Raw genomic sequence first — 22,434 nt, forward strand, 5'->3', positions numbered from 1 at the left:
TGGTGGTGCCAACATGATGCCCTAGGGCTTCATCATCCCTGCAAATGGGGCCAAGTTGGTGTTTGTGTCTAGCTCCCAGGAAGGACCACATGGCTGTGCATTTCGGAAGCAATTAATTAGTGGCATCTCTGACCTAAATACCTCCAGTTCTTGTTCGTTAGTCATTCTCATCTATGAGGAAATACATTTAGGGAAATGTTGAGATTCAATAGTACAGGCAGGGTACCGTGGATCGTACTTGTAACCTCAGCCTTAAGGGAAACTAAGGCAGAAGGATTGTGAGTTTTATGCAAGCCTGGGCCAAATAGTGAGACTCTGCATAAACAAACAAACAAACAAATAAATAAAAATAATAGAACTCTGTATGGTGACTTAGTATCCAGGACATACTAGGGACTCAGTAAATATTCACTAAACCTCACATGAAGAGTCGGTGTAGTCTTTGCAGAAACAAGCAGCCAAAGGGGCAGAATGAAATGGGTGGGCCTGATAATTTTGAAGGGCATTAAGTCACAACAAGAGGACCAGAATAGGCCGTGTAGGAGGAAATCTGGTTTCCAGCAAGCCAACAGGAATCATTCAGACAAGTCACAACCATCCATAAGACCTGGGGTTACTATCTTTCCCAGCAAGGTTCTGTTTGTCTAGGGGCTCTCTATCCAGCTGGACTGGCCACTGGTTCAGAGCTCAAGCTTCTCTAGTATATTCTTGTTGACTCTTCCAAAAGGCCAGTCACTGGGCTGGGCAGTAGCAGCACAGGTCAAGAGGAACAGGACATTCATACATAGGTGTGGGGGAAATTGGGCCTGTACATGTATGTGTGTATGTACACACACAATCCCTTCCCTCCCCCCATCTGTGCAGAAGGTTAAATGTCGAAGGTGAAGCTTCCTGGAGGCCATGGAATGACCTGAAAGCTATAAACCAGGCCCTGTAGAGCAGCCAGAGGATGCCAGACCCTGGATGGCGTGGGCCCACCCTGTGGCTCCTCCTTGAGTCCTTTGCACCTGCTTCCTTGCTCACCTGCAGGCTCTGGGCTTGTCTCCAGACGTGAACGCTGAATGCCACTGGCATGTGTGTGCTCCACTTGGCTTTCAGCCCCTCCTGTGCTGGCAGCTGACTCCTGTTACTCACTCTCAACTCCACCCTCCCCTGCCCTCCTGACTTTGATGCCTACCAACTCATTAAATATTTATATGCAACACTTCCTCTGTGCAGGCCATGGGCTGGGTGCTGGGACTCTATTGGTAAACAAGGCAAAGGCCTATGACAGTCATTATGGGGGAAGAGGAGACAATAACCAGTCAATTATATACAATGTGATAAGTGCCTGGGTGGCATAAGTGGCTGTAAGGTGAGGTAGAGATTAGAGGTGGCAGACTAGCAGGGAGGCTGCAGCTCTGCCTCTCAGTTGTAGGTTGTGCTGGGAATTACAGCTTCAGCTCTTTGTCCATATATCTCTATCATCCATCCACCTATCCATCCATTTTCTCCTTTAGCAAACTATTGAAATCCCTATTGTATGCCAGGCATGCTGCCCAGTTCTGGAATTATAATACAAAGGATAGACTCCTCTGTCATATCAAACTTTTGACTTCCCAAATGTGCCCTGCTTTTTCCTCCCTGACAGCATCCCTACTCACTGTTTCTTTTGGTTAGAAGATCTTAGCCCCACCCACCTAGGTCAGGTTATCTCCTCCATCATTTCACCCTTCCTCAAAGGTCATCTCTTTACAGATAGCTTCCCTGGCCTCTTCACCAATGCAGGGCCCCATTGTGATGCTCTCATTGTACCCTGTAATTTTCTTTCATAGCACCTTTGATTATATATTTATTAGGGGGGGGACTGTTTTATTAGTGTCCATCATGTCTGCCAGGGACTTGTTTATTATAGTAGTTATGATGTCTAGCACATAGCAATTCATTCAGTAGTATAAGTTGGAATGGTAGATGAATGGATAGTGTTGCTGGGTGGGTGGGTGGTTTGCCGACTGGCTGGATAACTGGCTGAGTAGAAAGCTAGTTGCTCGTGTGTAGACGAATGATGGATGCATGGATGGATGACTGGGTGGATGGAGAGATGATGGATGTGTGAATGTATAGACTAGAGATGATGCAGAATGAAGGCCAGTTAAAAGACTGATCTAGTATCAAGGCAGAGTTAGTTGAGGATTGGTGCACAGGCCACGGTGGGAAAGAGAGAAAGCCAAATAAGGGTCGCTGGAGACAGTCTGCCTGATTTGGTCTGTGGTTGCAGGATGTGGTCTGCTTCAGGAGTGAAGCAGAGAAAGAAATGAGTGACAGGTGACAGTCAGGGTTCTGGCTGATGGCTAGGAGACTGAAAGTAAGGGAATAATCTGAAGGTATAGAGTAAAAAAAGGTTGCCCAGTGAATTTGAAGTCTCTGTTGGAGCAAAGAAGTGGAAATTCAATTTGTTTTTGGTTTTACTTTCTTTTTTTTTTCTTTTCTGTGGTTCACATGATGGTCTAACTGTCAGTGTGTGGGATTAGCACATAGATGACTTGATGCTATCTGACTCCTACATGTTATTACTATAGCACTGTAACCCAAAATGGATCTAAGCATTTAATCCCTCCCCTGAACTAATGTGTCAGAGCCTATGTCCTACCATAAGGCTAAACATTTGAGACTCTCAAATTTCCTAAAGTCCAAGGCTTGGGTGTCTCACTTCACATGTGTCTTTTAGTTGCTTTTCCTTCTGACTTTGGCTTAGAAACTAATGACATAAAGAATCAACAGGCTCTGAGAATGCAGTCAGCCGAGGGAAGCAGTGGCAGTGTCCTCCACAGCCAGTAGAGGCTGGAGTGACAGCTACATGGGCTGCAGCCTATCCTGTCAGTGGTGTTAATGGCCCAGGATTCTACCCTTTTGTCCACTGGTCCCAGCTCTGTGGAGTGGTCTTCGACATTGTTCTTGGCTGTTCTTGATTGTCTTTCAGATTCTGTGAACTACTAATATATATATATATATATATATATATATATATATATATATAAATTTTTTTTTTAAACAGTCTCTTTTTTCTGCACAAAGTCATCAGAGATGTCTTCTGCTTTTAACCTGGCACTTGGTCCCATATAGACCTTCAAGTTATAGGTCCCACTTGGATTGACAGGAACAGGGCTTAGGAGATCTAGGCTACAGAGATCATGAAGACTGACACCAGCAGAGTAGATAAGATTGTTCTGCAAGGCAGGAGGCAAGGTGAATAGGGAGGAACTCTCCCCATGGAGCAGGGGTGCTCTATGTAGACCTCTAGTTCCAGCCAGTGAAGGTCCTGTATGGGCTTTGCTGTTTGGGAAACAAACTCCTACTGCAACAAAGTAAGTCCCTTGCTTCTTCAAGTCACATTCTCCTTGGGCTGCTATCCTGTTGCTTCTTCAATAAACTGTCCTTGTCTTTTTAAGGTTGCTGCAGATGACATCTGACATAATGATGCTAATCACAACACCTACCTGTCGAGAAGAGTAATGACAAACATGTGACATCAGTGGCACCCTCCTTACTAATCAATGCCCTTCTAATGCCAACAACCTTTCAGAATTGCAGCAGGTATTTCTACTCAACGATTGTTTTTTCTCAGTGAACCCAGCATCCTTCTCAACCCAGTTTGTAAGCAGTCCTGATTAACTTCATGACAATTAACTCTTGAGATGTTGCCCCAGTCCTAATAGATCACAAGTTGGCTCATGAAGTATATCCTATGCACTAGCCAAGGCCAATGGTTTTCAGTTTACATTAACTTTTTGTTTTTGTGCTTGTGATAGTGAGGATTAAACTCAGGGTCTTGCACATTCAAACAAGCATCTATCATTGACTTACATCTCCAGATTTCTTTCTACTTTTTTATAAAATTAGTTTTTTCTTCAAAATTAAAATACAATTACATTATTTTCCCCTTCCCTTTTTTTTTGTTTCTTAATTTGATCAAAGTTTTATTAAAATATCCAGGTTGGCCTTGAACTCACTCAGCAGACCTTAACTTGTGTCCTAGTTTGCTTTTCATTTCTATGGTACACACCATGACCAAAAACAACTTTGGGAGGAAAGGGTTTGTTTCGTGCTACAGGTTACAGTCCATCACTGAAGGAAGTCAGGGAAGGAATGCCAGCAGGGTAGGAACTTGAGGCAGAAACCTATGGATGATAATGCCCCAGAGTGGCCTGGGCCCTATGTCAATTAGCAGTCAAGAAATGCCCTGTGGATATCACTACAGGTCAATCTGATGGGTACAATTCTTCAACTAAGATTTCTTCTTCCCAGGTGTGTCAGGTTGACAACAAAGATTAGCCATGACAATTTAGAATCCTCCTACTACATCTTGCTTGGTAGCTAGGATTCCAGGCTTGTGCCACCAGGTCCAGCTTATACAAATTTTCAGTGTGTTACCTTTGCTTTTTCTGCTAATTTTATGAAATATATTCTTTCCTCAGTATCCTTAGTGGCCTGGGTTTGGGACCCCTAAAGTTGGCTAAACCTGTAGATTCTCAGTCCCTTATATAAAATTGTATTGTGGCCGGGCGGTGGTGGCACACACCTTTAATCCCAGCACTCGGGAGGCAGGCAGAGCCAGGCGGATCTCTGTGAGTTCGAGGCGAGCCTGGGCTACCAAGTGAGTTCCAGGAAAGGTGCAAAGCTACACAGAGAAACCCTGTCTCGAAAAACAAAACAAAAAAAAAATTGTATTGTGTTTGCATTTGGCCTATGCGCATCCTCCTATATCCTAGAACTTATCTCTCTGGATTGCTTTTAATATGAAGTATGATGTAAATGCTTTATAAACACTTGTTATTGTTAGGGTCCTGGAGAAGTCCTGCAAAAGACCACCATCCATGTATGCAATCAACAAGAGTGTTTATCTTTTGTTTGTTTGTTTGTTTGTTTGAGACAGGGTTTCTCTGTGTAGCTTTGCGCCTTTTCCTGGAACTCACTTGGTAGTCCAGGCTGGCCTTGAACTCACAGAAATCCGCCTGGGTCTGCCTCCCAAGTGCTGGGATTGAAGGCATGTGCCACCACTGCCTGGTAAAATTTATTTATTTATTTATTTATTTATTTATTTATTTATTTATTTATTCATTTATTTATTTATTTATTTATTATGTACACAGAAGAGGGTACCAGATCTCATTACAGATGGTTGTGAGCCACCATATGGGTGCTGGGAATTGAACTCAGGACCTCTGGAAGAACAGTCGGTGCTCTTAACCTCTGAGCCATCTCTCCAGCCCCAAGAGTGTTTGTCTTGAGAAAGCTTCCAGCATGCTGGGACCGGCTATCCCACACAAAGGCAAAATGGGGATGACCCTGAGAGGAGCTCGCAGGCTCCTTTTAAGCATAGCTAAAGGGAGTTCCTAGGGTAGTTAGGACACCTTAGATTTAATTGGCTTCAGCAAGTGGCAATCATATTAGTACATTCTACTTGGCCAGGGCTAGTAGGAGTTGGCTAAGGCTACAGTTTTCCATTTGGGGGCTGGAATGGACAAGTCCTAGGCTTTGTCTTTATTTGATTATCACCTTGGGCTTGCTGACTGTGGCTCAGGCCTGGCCTGGCCTGGATGGTACTCCATGTACCAGCCTCCTTGTCCTTGCTGTCGGAAGTGTTAGAGATTGATTGTCCTTTGTTCATGGCTCTCCCAGAAACTGCTTGTTCAGTCTCAGGAAACTGAAATTGAGTCCTGATCTCTGAGAGAAGACTGAGCAGCCTGTTATGGCATCTGCTTGTCTTCTCAGTTATGTTATAATTTAGAGAAGAATGGCAAGATAAAAAACCTGTACACATTTTCATTTGTTTTAGTTACTTGAAATAGGACCTTGCTACATAGACCAGATTGGCCACAATAATCCTCTTGCCTCAGCTTCCGCAGTGCTGGGATTATGAGCATATATCACTATACCAGACTTACACATTTTTTCCCTAAATGTTTAAGTCTGTGGTTGACTAAATCAGTAGATGTAGAGTCCAAAGGCATGAGGGTTGACTGTGTTTGATAGCAGGATTGTTTTAGGGATGAGAAAACTAATATCTCAAGGAGTTAAGTGAATGAGTTGATCAAAATTACTTATATAAGTAAATTATCAGAGAGGACTTGAACTCAGGCCTCTTGATTATAAATCCAAGGTCTTTATCTCTGCCAGTAAGATATTCTGTACCCACGGGTCCTAGAGATTACAAGAGCTACTAGGAGAATTTCAAGGAACAGAAGTCAGAGCAGTTACTGAAGCTCCTGGGCTGGCCTGTCTGAGAAGAGTGGTTCCTGTAGCTGGGGATTGTTGTGCTCTAGGTAAGGTAGGTGCACCTTGAAATCTCTCACTGGAGGTAGGACAAATGTTTTGTGCTATAGCTTAAGAAGCAATAGTGGGAATTCTAATTGGTCTTAATAATAAAGATATCAGGGTGAAAGCTGAAAGATAAGAGAAGCAGAGCAGCCAGCCACTAGAAAGATTTCCTACCTCTAGGAGTCCTCAGACTGAATGGGCCGAGCTCCTGTCTCCACCCTGCCTTATCACTTCCTCTCTCCGTCCAGCCATATCACTTCCTGTTTCCTTCTCCTAAATGCTGGGATTAAAGGCATGAGATCCCAAGTGCTGGGATTAAAGGTGAGTGCCACCACTGCCCGTCCTCGAGTGGCTAGCTCCACACTCTGATCTCCAGGCAAGCTTTATTTGTGTATCACAAGAAGCCATGAGTGCACACCCATAGGGGACTAGGCACAGAGACCTTTCAGTATCCCTACAAAGGGCCTTGAGCCTCTGAGAAGCTGGACCATGGGAAGCAGTGCCACGGAGTTTTGTTGTTTTTATCAAGGACAATTCATTAGAGTTTAAAAGAAAAATCTCAGGGCAGGCAAACTATAAATCTCAGCAGCTACCTGGAGGAAATGGAGACTAGGAGGAAAAGGAAAAAAAAAAAAAAAAAAAGGTCATTCCTATGCTCAGCTGCAAATAGGACATCTATAACAACCCCCACTTCCCCATCAAGGCTCAGGGACCATCTTGGAAGGGGGAACAGGAAGATTGTAATAGCCAAAGGTCAGGGAGGGCCATAACGAAACTGTGTCTTCTGAACACAACAGGGCTTCTGCATTCCTGAACTCAGAGCAGCTTTGGTTGCCTGCACCAGCCTATTCAACATTTTCAATCAGGTCCCCCATCCCTAGCTCTATCAGTAGTTCTTCAGTTTTCTTTAGTGGTGTGGTCACGGGTAGGTCACTTGTCCTCCAGTGGACAGCCCCACACTCATGAATATATGGGCAGCACAAAGTGAACTTGGTGAGTCATAAAAAGAAGAAGTTGGAAGGTGTGGTGATACAGTCTAGGGGGTCCTGATTGGGTTCATTTTCCCCACCAGTTAAAGAGTTAAAAGGCAGGAAAAATCTGGAGTAAAACAGGTGGCCGCAGAGAAATCTCAAACACCACAAACAGAATTAACAGCTAAAGAAAGATGTTTATTGGGGGTGAGGAAGCACAGGCCTTGCAGTGGACACTCAGGGAAAAAGACCCTCTGCAAAGGTGGGGTTGGGGTTGGTGGGCCTCAGAAAGCCTTAAAACCCAGTCTTTTCTTGAGGGGCGGGGGTTTTAAAGCCTCTGAAGAACTTTCCTCCCCTAACTTAGGGCTGGTCATTTTGAAAAAAGCTAGATTGGTTGTGTAGCCAAGAATGTCCCGTGACCCGTCTTGAGCAGCCTTGAACTTGTTAAGCCAGTCCATCAGCAGAGGGCCTGCTGGTGGGAGACAAAAGCCTACAAAGCCTTTGTGTTAAATTAGTAGGCTTTTGTCTCAAGTCAGGAGGGTGAGGAAGAAGCTGGAAAGCTTGGGAAATCGCCATCTTTATTACCTAGCCATGGGCCCCACTTCCTGTGTGTCTGTCTCCTAGGGAGTCTAACTCCTAGTCTCTCGGTGGTTAGGTGGGGAAATGGCCTACAACTCCTCATGAGAAGAGTTGAAGGAGGAGTTAGAGGTGAATATGATCAATACACTGTATGAAAGTCTCAGAGTTAATAAAATATATTAAGGAAGGCAAGCCAAAGAAAAAGTGAAAGCCATGCTAAGTTAAGCCTATGGAGATCAGGGGGCCACATGGTAGACAAGCATCATATGGTGGGGGGGGAGCTTCAGAGAACCAGTTAGCCCCCAATACCAAAGAAAGCATGCTTAGAACAAAGATGGAAGAAAAGAAATAACACACTTTTCTTTTTTCCTTTCTTTCTTTCCTTCTTTCCTTCCTTCTTTCTTTCTTTCTTTCTTTCTTTCTTTCTTTCTTTCTTTCTTTCTTTCTTTCTTTCTTTCTTTCTTTCTTTCTTTCTCTCTCTCTCTCTCTCTCTCTCTCTCTCTCTCTCTCTCTCTCTTCTTTTTCTTTTTTTTTTTTTTTTTGGTTTTTCAAGTCAGAGTTTCTTTGTGTAGCTTTGGAGCTTGTCCTGGAACTCGCTCTGTAGACCAGGCTGGCCTTGAACTCACAGAGATTGTCCTGCCTCTGTCTCTGCCTCCTGAGTGCTGGGATTAAAGGTGTGTGCCACCACTGCCTGGCCACACTTTTCTGAGGAATACAGAAAAGTGGACATACTTATGAAGCCTTTTGGCTGTAGTCCTGTAAGGTATTGTAAGCTATTGTGATAGCCATGGAGTTTTGGAGACAATAAAATTTCAGCAATTCAACAATGTTCAAAAATCAAAACAAACAAACAAACAAAAATAAATAAACAGGCTAGGTGTGGTGGTGTACACCTTGAATTCTAGCGTTCGGGAGGCAGAAGCAGGCAGATCTCTATGAGTTCCAGGCCAGCCTGGTCTGTGTACCAATTCCAGGCCAGTCAGACCTATGTAGTGAGAGCTTGTCTCAAACTACATAAACATGTTCTCTGGTCTTCTAGGGTCCAGTAAAAATGAGGATTTCCAGATTCCTGTGTGACTAGACAAGAGGTGAATTACTTTCCTCAAATCGATCGGGGCGTGTGTGTGTGTGTGTGTGTGTGTGTGTGTGTGTGTGTGTGTGTGTGTGTATGTATGTATTTTATTTATTTTCCATGTAATAGTGAATTTGGTAGAGAGAGAGGGGAAGATGGTGGAGCTGCATAGAACTGGAAGTTGCTGGTGGCTTCTTGACTTGGGAGATGTCTTCCTGGAGGTGACAGGGTAGCTGCTTCCTGCTTCTGAAGCTTCCTGACCGCACTGAAGCAGGAGGACTTGAATGCATAGGTCTCTGTTGTGGTTTTCAGAGTCCTTCTGGGAGGCTCCTTCCAGTGTTTGCTTCCTTTGTGCCTCCAGCGGTTCTGTGAACCATCTTTAACCCTTAATAGATACCTTTCTGTTTACACTAGCTGGGGTGGATCCTGTGGTCTGCAGCTGAGAAATCTGACTAATACCTCCTGTTTGTAGCTGGGCTCTTCCTGATAACTCAAATGGTGTTGAAGTTGGCTTGCTGCCCTCTACTGGGATCAGGATATACCACTCACTATTCTGGTGCTAGAGCAATAGTCTCTCTTTTCTGACACAGGCAGAGTTCCAGCTGCTGGGAGCTAACTGGATCTTATAGGTGGTTACTGTTCCTGATAGCCCAGAAGAAAGGAAAAAGGAGGGAAAAACTGGAAAGTGGAGACTTGTGCTTGAACATCTCTCTCACAGTTGTTGACCCAGTGGCTGCTGTCTCTGATTCCAAGTTCTTTGGTTGAATACAGTTGAGTACAATGTGTGTGCGTGTGTGCACTCTTGGGAAATGTTGTAGCTTAAACGCCAAGTCTCACCCCTTGTGCTTGTTAGTCATATTTTTTTATTTCTATATTCTGATACTTAGACATCTTGAAGCTTTACTGGACGTGGAGTAACTACCCTCTCAAAGTTATGTTAATATAACCCAACCAATCCAGAACCTAGATCTTCAACTCCCTCCTTTCCTGGCCTCTTCCATTTACTGCCATAAAGACTGGATACTTCTCCTAGGAGCTGATACAAGAATAAGAAAATCAGAATTGTAATTGGAGAATTTCTGTAAACTCTGGGTAGATAGGTCTAATGGCTAACACTGTTGAATTCAATCACAGCGTTCCTTATATTCCTAGATAGTTGCCCAACTTGATTGAAGATGTCAACACAAAGCTCTTCACATTTGGGCTGGGGTAGGGTGTTTGCCTATCATTTGTGAGGATGTGGCTTTGATACCCATCACTATGAAAAAGAAATCAAAAGCCCCAAAAAATATCAAAACAATCCACAAAAACCTGCACAGTAATATTTGCAAAGCTTTATTCATGTTGCCAAAACTTTGAAACAACCAAGATTACTTTTAATAGAAGTAATGGTTCACTGTCATTGTCTGCTTGGTTGGACTTACAATCATCTAGGAGACATACTAGATGTCCATGAAGGTGTTCCCAGGCAGCTTTCACTAAGGAGGGAACACTCACTCTGAATATGGGCAGCACTGTTTTATGGGTTCAGTCCCCAGACTGAATTAAGGGGAGGAAACACCAGGAGAGCTGCATTTACATCTCTGCTTCCAGACTGCAGACATAACGCAACCAGCTGCCTCATACACCTGCCATCAGGTCTTCCCACCTCTGGTGGGAGAGTCAAATAAACCTTTGTCACCTCTGGACAGTCAAAATAAACCCTTCTATAAAATGCTTTTTGAGGTATTTTGTCACAGCAACAAGAATAAGCAATACAGAAAGTGAGTAGGTAAATGCAACAGTAAATGAATAAACGATGTAACTATCGTATATCCAGGTAAGTTGACACTTCAGCAATTAAAAAAAAAAGATCTACCAGCTGATGAAAAGATGAGGCACCTTAACTATGACTAAACGAGAGAATCCAGTATTCGTGCTGTGCAGGCTGTATGATTTCAACTGTAGGACACCTTGAGAAGGGAAAGCAGCCATCAGTGGGCTGCTGGGGGACCAGGTTGTAAGGGGGTGGATAGAGAAGGATGAGCAAATGAAGCACACAGGGATTTTAGAGCAGTGACTACTCTGAGTGATGTCATAATGTTCTAGGTACATGTCACTGTACGTTTGTCCAATCCTATAAAGTGTCCAACACCAGCAGGGAACTTGGCGTAGACTGTGGACTTCAGGTGATAGTGACATTTCCATGCTGATTCGTCAGTTTTCACAAGTGGAGCACTTGGTGTTGGGTGCTGATAGTGAGGGGTAGTGGTGGTGCATGTTTGTGGGGTACAGAGATTAAACTGGAAATAGCTGCTCAGTGAAACCACAGCTACTCTGAAGAATGATGTCTATTTTTAAATGAAATGGCTAAGTCTCCTCAAAGCCTCTTTTTGTTTTTGGGGGGGGGGTTTCCCATGCTACACAAACACACTGTTCCTTTCTTGGTACCAAATTGTCCCATCCTCAAAGAGTAAATAACTAATTTTTCTATTACAAAACAAAGGGGGCTTGTTGTTTTTAAAAATAATTTTATTGGGGTAAAGTTTGTACCCATTTTAAATGCACCATCTGATGTGGGGTTTTTGGTTGTTTTCAGTTCAGTGAGTTTTTGCAGTTGAAAACCCCCTCTGTAACCACAAGCCAAGCACATTGAAGACGAAGAATATTCCTACCCCCTGAACACACCCCTCCCACCCGGTGTAGCGCTCTCCAGACTCCAGCCCTGGAAGCCACTCATTCCTTTTTTCTCCCCTTTCAAGACTAGCATTGCCTTTTTAAGAATTTCACATAAACAGGTTATTAGGTATGGACTGTAGATGTAACCAATTCTTATTAAATAAGAAACACAGAACCAATGCAAAGAAGAAAGCCAAGAGGTCAGAGCTAAGAGCTAAAACCTTACCCTTCCTCCTGCTGGTGGTCCTACCTCTCCGAACCAGAGCTACTTCCTGTGTTAAAGTCTTTATAGAGTTTCTGTTCTGCCTTCTCATTGGTTGTAAACCCAACCACATGACTGCCTTGTCATGGCCTGTCTGTATAGACCTGCAGGTTTTCTATGCTTGGTATGGAGATTAAAGGCATGTGTATCCAATACGGACTGTATCCTTGAACACACAGAGACTTACCTAGCTCTGCCTACCAAATGCTGGGATTACAAGCGTATGCCACCACTGCCCTGCTTTCCTATGGCTTGCTAATAGCTCTGACCCCTGGGCAACTTTATTTATTGACATACAAATAACATTTTAATACAAATAAAATACCATCATAATGGACTGTTTTTGTGTCCGGCCTCTTTTTCATGGTGTAATGTTTTATAGTTTCCTGAGCTATTTCCTATCTTAACAATTCCTTCCTTTCACTACAGATTAGGGTCCCACTTGTGGATGTTGGGGCCTTTATCCATTCCCCTCTGACCAGGCGTTTGGGTTCTTTTCAGCTTTGAGTTATTGTAAATGAACCTGCTATGAAATTTGGGTACACCCCCTTAGAGAGATTATCTGTGTTCACCTTGAATACAGTACTGATACTAGGATTGTGAACTATGTGGGGACTTTCATATTTATACTTATGAGAACCCCTGGATTCTTCTGAAGTGACCATGCCATTCCACTTCCTGCCCGAACAGGGGAGAGCTCCAGTTGCTCGGTCTTCTTTGCCTTTGGTAGTGTCAGTTGGTTTAACCTCTGCCACTGTGGAGGGCACAGAGAGGTAGTCTCTGGTGTGTTCTTAATTCTTGTTTCCTTGCATGTTCATGATGGTAAGCTTTGTTAATTGACTTATTTGATGATAAGATTTAAAATGACATTTAAATTTTTTGCCCATTCATAAAAGTTGGGTTTATATCGTTACTGAATTTTTTTTAAAGATTTATTTATTATGTATACAGAAGAGTGTGCCAGATCTCATTACAGATGGCTGTGAGCCACCATGTGGTTGCTGGGAACTGAACTCAGGACCTCTGGAAGAGCAGTCGGTTGCTCTTAATCTCTGAGCCATCTCTCCAGCCCCTTGTTACTGAATTTTAAGAGTTGATTATATTTCAGCAACAAATCCTTTGTCTTATGTGCTATAATTTTCTTTTCTCATAATCCATGTCTCATCTGTTTTTTTTTGACAGTTTCCTATGAGTATTTAAATTTTTCTGAAGCCCAATTCTTTTGTTTTCATTTATAGGCTGACCTTTTTTTTTTTTTTTTTTTTTTTTTTGGTAGAGTGAACACATTCCTCCTTTTATGAACTCCAAGGTTCTTGTGAGGTAAAATTGGGAATTTGTTTATTTGTTCTTCAGAAATGAATTCTGGTTAGGAATATTTCTATGTCAGCTAGGGCATTCCCTCCATCCTGGACATAGCACCTCTGTGTCTCCTGCCTCCAGCTCCATGTCCAGCTCTTTAATGACATTTTGGCCCCTTGACCTTTGTTTTGTCGTCCAGTTCTGGGAAACCTCCTTGGGGCTTTTCAGCCCATTACTCACTGCCTGAGACTGAGAGCTGGGAAGAGCCAGAGGATGCCAGATAGATCTTGTACTTCCATTTCAATATGCTAAGTTGCTGGCTGTTCTTTATAGAATTTTTTGTTTTGAGACTGGGTCTCATGTAGCCCAGGTTGGCCTCCAAGTTGATAGGCAGCGAAGAATGAGCCAGTTTTTATGAAGTTGGAAATCCAACTCAGGACTTAGGTCTTAGGTAAGCACTTTAACAAATGAGCTAAGTCCACAGGCTTTCTTTATAAAGACTGAAAATGTGGGGGTTAGTGAACACACTTCAAAAGATCACTGGAGGAAGCAAAACTCTTTTTATCTTTTTGTGAGGGGAGCCAAGGCTCTACCTCAGGGCCTCACGCAGGTTAAGCAGATACCAGTGATCTGTACCCTGGACTCTGTTAGCCTTTAAGCTGTGAGAAAAACATGTACCTTCTGAGCTCATTCATCCTTCAGTGTGTCAAGACGGGGAGCTGGCTCCTTCTTTGTCTCAGAGCAGGAATATCTAAGCATTTGTAGACATACTGCTGATGATAACAAAGACTAGATGAAACTTACTGCATATTGTTAAAAAGTTCTCTTCAAAGATCTAAGGTTAAGCCGGGCGGTGGTGGCGGCGGCAGCAGCGCACGCCTTTAATCCCAGCACTTGGGAGGCAGAGCCAGGAGAATCTCTGTGAGTTCGAGGCCAGCCTGGGCTACCAAGTGAGTTCCAGAAAAGGCGCAAAGCTACACAGAGAAACCCTGTCTCCAAAAACAAAAACAAAAACAACAACAACAAAAAAGATCTAAGGTTAAAAAGTGCTTTAACTGGACCAAAACCTCAAGGGCTCTAAATGAGAGCAATGAGCTATAGAAAGTATTAGTAAGACAGAGTTGACACAACTTGGTTGAACTTTTAATGGATCTCACCTTTGCTGAGGTTTGAACAAGACCCCAAAGGCTACTATAACCCATATGTTTGAAGAAGATTTCTCTTAAATGGAAGATCCTTAACTTTCAAATGGTCAGTGTTTAAAATCTCAATAGTTTTGAATCATATTCTTTATTTTTTGTTTTTGTTTTTTTCGAGACAGGGTCTCTCTGTGTAGCTTTGGTGCCTGCCCTGGATCTCGATCTGTAGACCAGGCAGGCCTCGAACTCCCAGAGATCCTCCTGGCTCTGCCTCCTGAGTGCTGGGACTAAAGGTATGCACCACCACTGCCTGGCCTTGAATCATATTCTTTTCATTACATGGTGATTATACTCAACTGGGTTTCATTTTGTTCCACTTAGGAGTCATTTTTTGCTCAGTGTTATGCAAAATGCATTAGTGAATCAAATTAGGAAGGCCTAACTTTTGTGCTACAGTAACAACTACCTCTGGTTTTCTTGTGACATGATTGAGTAGGGAGCAATTAACTCCAACTAAGTGGAGCAGGTCAAAAGCACAGAGAGTCTGCAATTAGACAGGTTCACTGGACACCTGGCTGTGCAACCTGAGAGGTTGTTTCCAAGTGTGTATCCATGGGTAGCTCCAGATGAGTGGTGGCCCTCTAGGATGAGTGGAATAGCAGGGACAGACTTCACACATTTTCATACCCATGATACCATGGTTTTCTCAGTGTTTCTGATTAATCTACTGTCTACTCATGTCACAACAATATCCTGACTTCCAGAGCAGAGATGGAAGGTATAGGCAAAGAATGTGGTCAGACATAAAGTATGATAGAATATGGTATCTCGACATGCAGCTTGATGGTTGATGGTGGTGTTACCTAGAGTGTAAATGACCCAATTTGTTTTGAGAGAGAGACAGAGACAGACAGAGACAGGAGAGACAGAGAGAACCATGCAATGCATGTGGAGGCCAGAGTACAACTTGCTGAGCTTGATTCTCTCTTTCCACCAGAAAGAGCCTCCTGCTACACTGCATTAGCTCACCTGGCAGCCTGTTTGATGGGTTCCCAGGATTGAACTGAAGTCAATCAGACTTTTTTCACCTGTCGTCAGTCACCAAACACCTATATCTACTGGGTCATCTCACTAGTTCCCAATTTCTTTTTTAACTTCAGTCATAATGAAGACTGAAAGCAGAGATAAGTTCTGGGCATCATCTTTTGCCAAGGAGAAAGCCTATAGGAAACAGCAGGAATTCTGTATCAGAGAAGCACACAGGAAATGGGAATGTCAGACTAACTCTATCCAGAAATCCAGGCAGCCCATCAAGTCAGAGAACCAGACAAAGCGACCCCGGTCTCTGTAACCTATGGACCAAGAGTCAGACAGCCATGTTACTGAGGTTCCTGCCTGACCCTTGTCCTGGAGCATAGGGTGGAGAAAAGCTTGCAGACTGGAGTCAGGGAACCATGATCATAGGAAAGGAGTACAGGGGAGGGGAGCATGGTGGCCGGATGCTCTCAAAGACAAATGGTCACCTACCGTGATAGAACTTCTTGTAGCCTCCTGCTACGCTGCATTAGCTCACCTGGCAGCCTGTTTGAGTGGTGTTTGTTTTTCTTATTTTGCGTTTGTGACATCTTACTGAGTAGGTGGAGATTTTCCAAGATTGCCAGGCAGTCCAAGAACTTAGTTGTAAAGAGTAAGGAAGCAAGGGTGTGGAGTGGGAGGAGGGATGGAGAAAAGCCACCTGGCCTGCCAGAGACATTTGTCATCTTGTTTGACACTCATCACAGAGCCTAGGGGAAGCCTCTGTAAACTGTTCGACTGACATTTCTATATTTCGAAGCAGCTGGAACCTGCCTTACCTGTAAGATCACATCATCTTGCTAATGACCATAATTGCTGGGACCTTTGCCAGCCATGACCCAGCCTTGGTAATGGTGCTAAAAGCAGACCTGGAGCCAGGCAGTCTGTAGTGCATAAGGAGCCCTCCCAGGCACAGAGTGCACCAGGCAGCTGGAAGGCGGGCAGACGAGTCAGAGGTTTAGAGGTGTCTTCCTTTCAGCACTTTCTAGTTGGGGTCAGACAGAAACATTGCACATACTGAAGAAGTCTAGTTTGGGGGCTTACCTGGTGCTTCCAGAAAAAAAGGTTCACATCCTTGCAATATTACAGGGGAGAAAAAAAGCTTGGAAAATACAAGGAAACAAAACAAAACAAAGCCATGCTGACTGAGAATATTATATATATATATAATATAGCCCTGTTGGTAGGAAACTTCTAGCATTCTCAAAGCTCCAGGTCTGATCCCCAGGACCTCATAAAATAGGTGGTACATTCCTGTAATTCTAGAACTCAGGAAGTGGAGGTGATGGGAGGATCAGTTCAAGGTCATTCTCAGCTACACAGCGAGTTTGAGGCCAGCCTGGGCTACAGGAGACCTTGTCTCAAAAGAGCCCAGAAGAAGATGCATCGTTTCTGGGACGTGGATCTTTGTGCAGCAGTGGTAGCAGTGACACAGCGAGGTGCTCACCTGACAGATGTGAAACCAGATGGGCGAACACTCATTTATAATGGAATAAAAACATTTAAAGGATCAAAACTGCTCCTGCCTTGGTTGTGCCGTCCCCTGGGACACAGGAGGATCAGGAGTTCAAGGACATTCTCAGTTATGTAGCCAGTTCAAGGCTAGGCTGGCCTATAGGAGATGTTTCAAGAAACCAAAAAAGTAAAATAAAATAATAAAAACAAGACAGAAAGTGCTTGGGAGTAGATGTGGCTGGACAATGCCCAGCTTCACATTTTCAAAGACCACCAGTCCTGAACATGACAAGGCTGCCCAGTTACCACAATGCTATGGGTGAAACTCAACCCCAGTAACATTCCAGCAGAGGGTAGGTTGGTTACCATAGAGATCCCATCCATCGTCCTGGCTCTAGACTTGGCCTGGTGTTGTATATTTGGGCGTCCCTCAGGGCAAACAGCAATTGAACTAAGGGCTCATCTGCTGTTACCCATGGAGAATGAATGGGATGACAAGAGAAGGAAGTTATAAGGCTAAGGATAGGAGAGATAGGGGCAGGAAGAGGAACTGGAAAAAGCCCGAAACCTGCACTCTCGTCAGGCTAGTGAAGAGCCGGAAAGCATAGAGCGGTCTGTTTGGGGAAGTAGTCCTGTCCTCAATGGTGTGGAGATACAAGGAGAGAGTGGCAGTCCGTGTCCGGGACAGAATCCACAGGCCCTGTCTTGTGCCCGTGGCTGACTCACTGCTGCTGTGTCTCTCTGTCCTGAGGCAGGCTGGGAGTGGAGCAGGGAAGTTGGAATAACCTGCTGCATACAGACTGTCTGCTTTCGGATAACTGATTCACTTCCGGGTCAATGCTGCTTCTCTCCAGTACAAACAGGCTTCTCAGAACTTCTCTTGCCCTCTTCCCCCAGCTGAGTCACCTCAGGTTTGGTCTGATACCCTGAGGGTGCGGGCTCACAAGTAAACCCTTGAAATACCTGGCATCTATATTTCCTCCTGGCATCTACATTTCCTGTAACAATAATTCACTAAGCGTTAAATGTTTTTTTTTTTGGGGGGGGGATGGCGACAGTAAGTGGGCTCAGCAGGTAAAAACACCTTGCAAGCCTGATGACCTGAATTCTGTTCTCAGAACTCACATAAAGGTGGAAGGAGAGAACTAACGCCCACAGTTTATACTCTCACCTCTGTGTGTGCACTGTCGTGTTCATATGCTTGCACTTTGTGGGCACACAAACACACAACAAATAATTTTCTTTTGGATTTGTTACAGTTATTCTCAGCATACAAAATACTACAAATACATTTATTATAAATCTTAGTATAGAAATACATCTCTGCACAAGATCAGTGGAACATTAAAGGTTAATAATATTCCATCTACTTGTATGTCCACGGGTGACGTTTTCTTGCTAGGGTTCAGCATCAATTCTCATTTTATGTTCTTTCTTTTTATGATAAGCAATGAGAAAAAAAAAACTTTAAATAAGGAAACAGGAATGGAAGTTTCGTTGTATAAATGCCATTCGATTGATGATGTGCCAAAACCAAAACAAAACCCTGAAAACCTCACCCAGTGGCAGAATGCTTTTGATGATTATCACCTTTATTTGACTGGTTCCTAGAGAGGTTCTCAGTGTCTGCTCCAACACTGAGCTGTCCTTAATTAGGCACCCAGAGACTTCTGTCCTACCAAGGGAAGCCGGTGAGCTGCAGGGATGTGGAATAAGGCATGGAAAAGAAAACCACCCACTGAGCTCTTCTCACCCGGCTCCTTCACAGGCAAGTCACATTTAGGAAAGACAACACCTGTGAACTATGTGGGGGTCCTCCAGAGCTCAGTGGGGGTCTCTTCGGAAAGTCTTGGTGCCCTTACAAGCATAGATTACAGCTGCACCTGGCTTTTACTCCATCCTCCTTGGTCCTTCTTCATGGTATTACAGGGCCCACTTCTAGAAGCTTGAAGATAAAATCTGGGATTCGACAGGACTGTCCAATGTCATTTACTGGCCTATCTACTACCTCCCACCTTCAGGGGTTCAACCTCTTCCTAGACTTCAGGGCCATAAATACACTCATGGTTTCCTATGTTCAGCCAAATCTCTGCCATGCACCTGCCCCACTGCGCTGCTTCCCTGGAATACATCTCAAACTCTGCAAGATCCTCTCCTCTTTACCTGGCATCTATCTATTTCCAATAGAAAAGGAGGTAGTTTATTAAAAAAACAAAGCCCAAAACAACAACAACAACAGAGTTTGGAAATATGCCACAGGCGAACCGACCCAGGTTAGACCATTCTTTTCTAAAGTATAGAAAAGAATGTGTATATGTGTATAGAAAAGTATAGTGCCTTGCCTCAAGCCCCACTGTCCGCAGGCTGAGGTTCAAATGAGTGTGGCTGAATGACGCCCAGTGACCTGCCCGGGTCCGTCTTCCGCCTCTCCCACTTCCTGTGCTTGTTGATTACACTCTGCTCAAGTTGAAACAGGGCAGTTTTTCCCAGCTTCTGTTTGCTTTCCTCCCTCATCCTTACGCCTGGATCATTTATCTGTGCCCGCTTCCAGCCCGGCGAACTCCTACACATGCTGAAGCGCCAGCTCCCTGTAATCTCGTGCGGGAGGCTTTCCAATTCGCCCGGTGTTCCTGGCTATCAGCTAACTTGGCACTCGCAGGATCGGGTTTTCACACATATTCCTGTCTCCCTCACTAGACACTAGAGTAATTCAAGGGCTGTGCCTTGTCTCCCCAAACTCCAGGGAAAGAGTTCTTTATGAGGTGGAGGACATTTGTTGCAGGCACAGCCTTCTCACCTGCAGGTGAGAAGCTAATCATTAGGTATTGGGGCCTGCTGCGCTTCCCAACCCGGTATTCAGGAATTCACCCTGAATTGTTCCAGAGACCTTCTACAAAGGCTCTTTCCTCTAATGCAGTCCCATTCGGGAACAGGAGATGGCACCATGGAGGGCTGCTAGGTTGGCCCTAGACTGTGCCCCCCCCCTTTCCACGCTCCACCACCACCACCAATTAGCCTATATGTAAGTAGTTTGAGATGACAAGGAACTACAAATTATTCTGACACCTTCCCTTCCCTCTCCCTAAACTCACTTTCTGTCCTCTTCCTGGGCTAAAGAAAAGCTGAGCTATCCAAGTCTAAGTGGGTATTTTTGTTTAAAAGCTGAAACTCTATGCTGTGTGTGAAATGCTGTTCTCTAAGCATGGCATAGATGCTTAGGTGCAGTCTCGATGGCAGAGCATCTGTGATTACCTACGCCAGAATCTCATCTTTATTTAGATTATTTCTATAGTCTTACACTTTATGTTCATTGTTCTCTTCATTTTCTCAATTAAGTATATTGCTTGTGCCGAGTTAGACCATTGCTTCCAGCTTGTTTTTTTTTTTTTTTTTTGTAACTTTGCTGCCAGATTTGGGACAGCAGTGGCTCCAATAGACACCAAATATTGGACCAACTAACCTTCCTTTGTGGAGGACAAGCAGGGCTTAAAAGACCCTGCCTGAGGAATCATAAACTGATAGAACCGTGGATTGTTTCTGTTCCAGTAGATAATCCCTCACCCCGTAAGTAACCCCAGTTAAGCTCATTGGCTCCTCAAGCTAGGCTTGAATGGAATCATTTCTTTGCTCTGTTGTTGGTGCCCTGTTTGGAATGAATAGCTATTTGTTCGTGGCTTCCCTCAAAAAGTGAATGCTATTTAATAAAACAAAATAAAAATGTTCTTCACAAAAAAGGAAAGAAAAACAAAACAAAACACTGGCATGGTGACATGTACATTTATAGTTCCAGCACTTGGAAGACAGAGGCAGGTAGATCTCTCAGTTCAAGGCCAGCCTGGTCTACAAAGAGTTCCAGGAAAGCCAGGGCTACAACTCTCGCCCCCCACCACACACACACACACACACACACACACACACACACACACACACACACACACACACAGGAAAGAGTTAACACACCACTCTTGTAAAACCTCTAGTGACACTGTCTAGTTATTTTTCTCAGTGTTGTGCCAAAATACTTGTAAAAAAGCAGCTTAAGGACGGAAAGGCTTATTTTGCTCACAGAGTACAGCTCATCAAGACAGAGAAGTCACGCCAGCAGGAACAAGAGGTCACAGAGGAGCCACAGTCAGAAATGAGAGACAGTGGCTGGTGCTTAGCAGCAGATCTGCTCAGAGTCTCCTCAGGGTGGATTGTGCCCAAGGAGCTGCACTTGGTATGTGAAGAGTGCTTTGCACAGCATAATTCACCTAATGGAGTGGGAGAATCGGGGCCTAGGGATGTAGCCTAGTCCACAGAGAGCTTGCCTGATGTGCCCAAAGGCCTGGCTTTGATACCCAGCACTCTGTAAACCAATATGGTAGCACATGCCTGTAGGCTCATCACTCAGGAGGCAGAGACAGGAGGGCCAGAAGTTCTTTTGAGATCAGTTTCAGCTATACAGGAACTTTAAGGACAGCTCGGGTTCCACTATCTGAAAATTAAGGAGGAGGGGAGGGAGAGAGGGGGAGACAGAGAAAGAAAGAGGGTGCATGAGCACTCAGGGGCCAGGGAAATCAGCCTCTGACCATCCACTCCTCTGTATTAAATGACAAGGCTGGTACAGCAGGCATCTTAAAAGTTCTTACTAATCAAACCTGGGCCAGGTACTGAGGTAAACGCTGGAGGATCAGAGAAGCAGAACAAGCCACAGCCACCTCACCTTGCCAATTCCTCAGCTGATCCTGTTTCCTCAGACTGGAAGCCTGTGAGTTCTCATCCAAATGGATCTCAGCTGAAACTGCTTCTCAAAAGCCTAAAAGCTTAACCAGCCTAGTTCCTGGTTTTCATGCCTTATATACCTTTCTGCCCTCACTTCCTGGCGTTAATGGCTCACTTCCTTGGATTAAAGGCATGTGTCACCATGCCTGGCTGTTTCCAGTGTGGCCTTGAACTCACAGAGTTCGGATGGATCTCTGCCTCCCAAGTGACAGGATTAAAGGCGTGAGTGCCACCATTATCTGATCTCTGTATCTAGTGGCTGTTCTGTTCTCTGGCCCCAGATAAGTTTATTAGGGTGCACAATATTTTGGGGAACACAATACCACCACAGGCTGGCTCCTGCCAGGTTCCAGGTGGGGCTCTGCCCACCGTGGGAAGCCTCTTACAGCCCCTAGCAAGGCAAGAGTTGGAATTTTCTGTGTCCTGAATTATGTTTGTTACTATATATGGGATATCCCAAGGAGTCTGAGAATGTCAGGTAGAAAGAAGCTTCTGCAACCCAAGACTCAGAACAGTGCCAGTGCTGAAGGCGTTACCAGGACAGAGCAGGAGTATCAGTGATCATAAAGGAAGGGGGTTTCCCTGGCAAGTGACATGTTACTAGGTGGATGGAGGCTTACCCAAGGCACTGGAGAACAAAGACTCTAAATGCATTTGATTTCAAAGAAGATTCTGTGTCTTTGGGGATTTTTTTTAAAAGACTTTTATCATGGAAAAATTGTAACGTACTCAAAATAGAAGAGTGTGTCAGCTCTCCTTCATCAGTTGCCAACATTTTGACCCATTCTTCTTTTCTCTCACATCTTTTGTATTTTTTTTTCTAGATCATAAGCAACTCTTTGCTTGACTTAGAAGGCTGCAAAG

At 44.2% G+C, this 22,434-nt stretch overlaps 1 long non-coding RNA gene across 3 annotated transcripts in view; it reads left to right on the top strand.

The window, feature by feature from the left end:
• LOC121830107 (uncharacterized) overlaps positions 1–8,207 on the top strand; it is a 32,542-nt gene extending 24,335 nt beyond the window's left edge. For 2 of the 3 annotated variants that reach the window (XR_013043013.1, XR_013043011.1), the window contains one exon: positions 3,429–4,546. This is a non-coding gene — a long non-coding RNA (uncharacterized LOC121830107). Of the gene's footprint in view, positions 1–3,428; positions 4,547–6,184 lie in introns of those variants that run through there. The other variant, XR_013043012.1, reaches the window with a different exon arrangement.
• Positions 8,208–22,434: the final 14,227 nt, after the last annotated feature.

The sequence above is a fragment of the Peromyscus maniculatus genome, chromosome 1 (genome assembly GCF_049852395.1).
Source record: "Peromyscus maniculatus bairdii isolate BWxNUB_F1_BW_parent chromosome 1, HU_Pman_BW_mat_3.1, whole genome shotgun sequence".
Lineage (NCBI taxonomy): Eukaryota > Metazoa > Chordata > Mammalia > Rodentia > Cricetidae > Peromyscus > Peromyscus maniculatus.